This window comes from Trichechus manatus, unplaced genomic scaffold, assembly GCF_000243295.1.
Source record: "Trichechus manatus latirostris isolate Lorelei unplaced genomic scaffold, TriManLat1.0 scaffold00025, whole genome shotgun sequence".
Classification (NCBI taxonomy): domain Eukaryota; kingdom Metazoa; phylum Chordata; class Mammalia; order Sirenia; family Trichechidae; genus Trichechus; species Trichechus manatus.
This window is the reverse complement of record NW_004443961.1, coordinates 16,402,200-16,407,037: the sequence shown is the minus strand read 5'-3', so window position 1 is coordinate 16,407,037 and position 4,838 is coordinate 16,402,200. Positions and strand designations below refer to the sequence as shown.

The 4,838-nt window shown below is 37.1% G+C and overlaps 1 pseudogene; it reads left to right on the top strand.

The window, feature by feature from the left end:
* The first annotated feature begins 587 nt into the window (after positions 1 to 587).
* LOC101360834 (histone-binding protein RBBP7 pseudogene) lies at positions 588 to 1,811 on the top strand (annotated as a pseudogene).
* Positions 1,812 to 4,838: the final 3,027 nt, after the last annotated feature.

The following is a 4,838-nucleotide window of genomic DNA, read 5'->3' as shown; positions in this document are numbered from 1 at the left end:
AAACCTGTGGGGCTGAGGGGAACTTCCCTATGGGGTTCCCAGGGCTGTGAGTCTTTTTGGAGGCAGTCTGCCACATCCTTCTCCTGTGGAGCAGATGGAAGGTGCAGGCCCCATCCTTTTGGTTGGCAGCTGGTCACTTGGCTGCTGCACCACCAGGGTGCCCAATCAGAAAATTTTTCCCACAATAAACAGAATAAAAATTTGAAGTAAAATTTTAAAAAAAAAAGATAAAAAAAATGGAGATAAGAGGGGACAATCAAAAGCAAAACATGAAGGAGAACTTTCTCCTATGGAAGTAAGAATAATGCAAACAATTGATAATTTTGAATTTTCATGGTGTTAAATATGTTTAAAGGAAGCAAAAAACACAGAGAGAAGAGTGCCTCAGACTTCAGTACCTGCAAGTGTGAGGAGTCAGGAAAGGATGCAGCAACTGCGGAGCACCCAGGCGGCATGTTGGAGCTCAGGCTTCGAGAACTCAAAGTGCGTGATGTACCTGGGAAAGGCAGGAGCGTCTGTGGCTGGGGTGCTCTTAGCTAGTGAGGGGAGCCTGAGGCAGCAGTGAGGGGTGAACGACCTGATGCAAAATGGTGAGTAAAGAGATGTTTGCAGATACTGTGGAGGAGCGTATTATCAATGAAGAATATAAAACCTGGAAGAGTACATCATTTCTGTATGACCCGGTTATGACCTATGTTCTTCAGTGGCCAAGTCTTATGGTTCAGTGGCTTCTGGAGTGACTAAACCAGAAGGAAAGGATTATGCTTTTCATTGGCTAGTGCTGGGGACCCACGCATTTGATGAGCAGAGTCACTTGGTGGTTGCTTGAGTACATATTCGAAACGATGATGCACAGTTTGATGCTTCCCACTGTGATAGTGAGATGAATTTGGCGGCTTTGGTTCTGTAACAGGAAAAATTGAATGTGAAATTAAAAGTAACCATGAAGGAGAAGTGAACCGTGCTCACTACATGCCGCAGAATCCTCACATTATTGCTACAAAAACTCTGTTTTCTGACATGTTCATTTTTGACTATACAAAACAGCCTGCTAAACCAGACTCAAGTGGAGAATGTGATCCTGATCTTCACTTAAGAGGTCACCAAAAGGAAGGCTATGGTCTTTCCTGGAATTCTAATTTGAATGGACATCTCCTCAGTGCATCTGACAACCACACTGTCTGCTTATAGGATATAAACCTAGGAACAAAGGGAGGCAAAATTATGGATGCAAAAGCAATCTTCACTGGCCATTGGTCTGTTTTGGAAGATGTGACCTGACATATGCTCCATAAGCCTTTGTTTAGATCCATCACTGATGAGCAGAAACTTATGATATCAGACACCAGGTCCAACACCACTTCCTAGCCAAGCCACTTGGTTGGTGCTCACACATCTGAGGTCAACTGCCTGTCATTCAATATCTACAGCAAATTCATTCTAGCAACAGGCTCTGCAGATAAGACTGTAGCTTTTTGGGATCTGCATAATTTAAAATTAAAACTCCACACTTTTGAGTCACATAAAGATGAGACCAGGTCCACTTGCCTCTACATAAGGAAACCATTCTGGCTTCAAGTGGTACTGATCGCCACCCCAATGTGTGGGATTTAAGTAAAATTGGAGAACAATCAGCAGAAGATGCAGAAGACAGGCCTCCAGAACTCCTGTTTATTCATGGAGGACACACCACCAAGGTATCAGATTTTAGTTGGAACCCCAATGAGCCTTGGGTTATTTGCTCAGTATCTGAGGGTAACATCATGCAAATATGGCAAATGGCTGAAAATATTTACAATGATGAAGAATGAGATGTCACATCATCGGAACTGGAGGGGCAAGGACCTTAAACCCAAAGTTCAAGAGATTTTTCTGTTGAATGGAATGCTCCATGAATGCTTGCCTTATCGAGTGCCAGAAAGGCATTGTATAGTAGGAAACCTGAGTGAGTGGCATGACATTCTTTACCCTTGATTCTAGCACTTTCAAGTGAGCTATTGCATACTGTATCACACTGTAGTTATTAGGGAAGGAAGGAATGTTGCTTAAGAAAGAGCATCACCTTTGTTTTAAAGCACAAGTAGCAGGGTACTGCATTTGATTCCACTGTTTTAAGTCCTCATTTTCTCAAAATAAGTGCTTGCTGTTCCCAAATATGCAAGAATAACTTTTACACTTTTTCCCTCCAATACTTCTTGATTGGCTTTGCAGAAATACAGTTAAAAACAAAAACAAAAAGCACACAGAAAACAAAATAGGAGAGATCTGGAAACAAATAGAGGAACAAAATGAGAGATTTAACAAAGAAATTGAAAGCATAAAAAAAAAGGAACTACTGGAACTGAAGAATAAAACATCTGAATTAGAAAAAGCAAGCGAAACATTCAACAATAGTCAAACAGATAGAAGATAGAATAAATGAACCAGAAGACAAAATAACTGAACTTATCAAGCCTCAAGATAAAAGAACAAAGAAAAGAAAAGAAACCCAAAAGGAAATGTGAGATTCAATTAAAAGTCTAATATTAGAATTATTGGAGTCCCTAAACACCATTGCAACAATTTTCCAAGAGATAATCGGAGAGAAATTCCCACACCTGAACAGAGAACCAAGCCCGCCAATACAGGAAGTTACACAAACCCCAAATCAGAAGAGATACAAAAACATCAATTCCACAACATATCCTAGTAAAATTCTTGAAAACCAAAGACAAGGAGAGAATTCTGAAGGCAGCAAGAGAAAAATGCAATATAAAATACCAAACGTCTTTCACAAGCATCAGTGCGGGTTTCTCCCCAAAAAATTCTACGTGCCAGAAGACAATGGAGCACCATACATAAAATACTGAACCAAAACAACTGCCAACCAAGAATTTTTTACCCAGCAAAACTGTCATTTAAAAATTGGGGGGAAATCAAGACATTACCAAATAAACAGAAGTTCTGGGAATTTGCCACTACCAGACCACCTTTGCAAGTATTACCCAAGGGAGTACTCCAAATGGAAAGGCAAGAGCATTAAGGAGTTAAGTACAAAGTAAACTTATCAAATATAGGTTATATATTGATATTAACCGAGACACATTACAGAAATGAGGGAGGGAAAAGTATAACGGGAATAGATTATGTTAAGGCTGTATGTTAACTGTTGTTCATATGTTAAACGTTGTTGTAAGTTGTGTAATGCAACATATGTGGTAACCACTAAGGCATCACCAAGAAGAAACATTCAGAAGACAAGAAGAAAGATAACAAAAAGGCTCGTCACAAGAAAGCACCCAAATGTAAATAAACACAGGAAAATCAGGATAAAAAAAAAGAAGATATGAAACACACAAAAAACAATAGCAAAATGAGTGAGATAAGACACTTTGTTTTCAGCAATACCCTTAAATTTAAATGATCTAAATGTCCCTATGCAACAGGCAGAGAGTGGCAGAATAGATTTTTTTTTAAAAAAAAGATCCATCCTTTTGCTGTCCACAAGAAACACATCTTAGACATAAGGACACAAACAAACTGAAAATAAAAGGGTGGAGAAAAATAGTCCATACAAACAGTAAACAAAAAAGAGCAAGAGTGACCATATGGATATCAAACAAAATAGACATTAAATCAAAATCTATTACAAGAGATAAAGCAAGACATTGTGTAACAAAAGGGTCAATCCAACAAGACATAACAATTATAAATATATATGCACCTAACAGCAATGCACCAAAATATATGAAACAAATACTGACTAATATGAAAGGACAACTAGACAACTTCACAATAACAGTAGGAGACTTCAACACACCACTTTCAATTTTAGACAGAACATCTAAAAAAAAGATCACTAAGGACATTGAGAACTTAAATAAAACCATAAGCCAATTGGACATAATGGATATAGAACACTCCACCCAACATCAGAACAATACACATTCTTCTTCAGCACACATGGATCATTTTCCAGAAGAGACTATATGCTAGGACACAAAACAAGGCTCAACAAATTTAAAAAGATTGAAATCACACAAAGCATCTTCTCTGACCATAATAGTATGAAGCTAGAAATCAACAACAGAATAAGGAAAAAAAGAAATATACAGAAATTAAATAATACACTACTAAAAAACTACTGGGTCATAAAAGAAATCAAAAGAGAAGTTAAAAAAATTCCTAAAATCAAATGAAAATGAAAACACAACATATCAAAACCTTTGGGACACAGCAAAAGCAGTACTAAGAGGGATATTTATAGCAATAAATGCCTACATTAAAAAAGAAGATACAAAATCATTAACTTAAACCAACAACTTGAACAAATAGAAAAGGAAGAGCAAAAGAAGCCAAAAGCTACTAGAAAAAAAGACATAATAAAGATCAAGATAGAAATAAATGAAATTGAATATAGAAAAACAATAGAAAGAATTAACAAAACCAGAAATTGGTTCTTTGAAAGGATCAATAAAATAGACAAACCACTGGCTAGATTGACAAAAGAAAAAAAAAAGGGGGATAAATAGCCAAACTAAGAAATGAAATTGGTGATATTACAACTGATTCAACAGAGATAAAGAAGATCATAACTGAATACTATGAGAAATTGTACTCCAACAAATTCGAAAACCTAGATGAAATAGACAAATTCCTAGAAACACACTACCTAGCAAAAGTAACACAAACAGAGGTAGAAAATTAAAACAGACCCATTACAAAAGAAGAGAAAAAAAATCGCAAAAAAAAAAAAAAAAAAAACCCAGGACCAGATGGCTACACTGGAGAATGCTACTAAACATTCAGAGAAGAGTGGACACCAATCCTACTCAATCTCTTCAAGGACACAGAAGAGG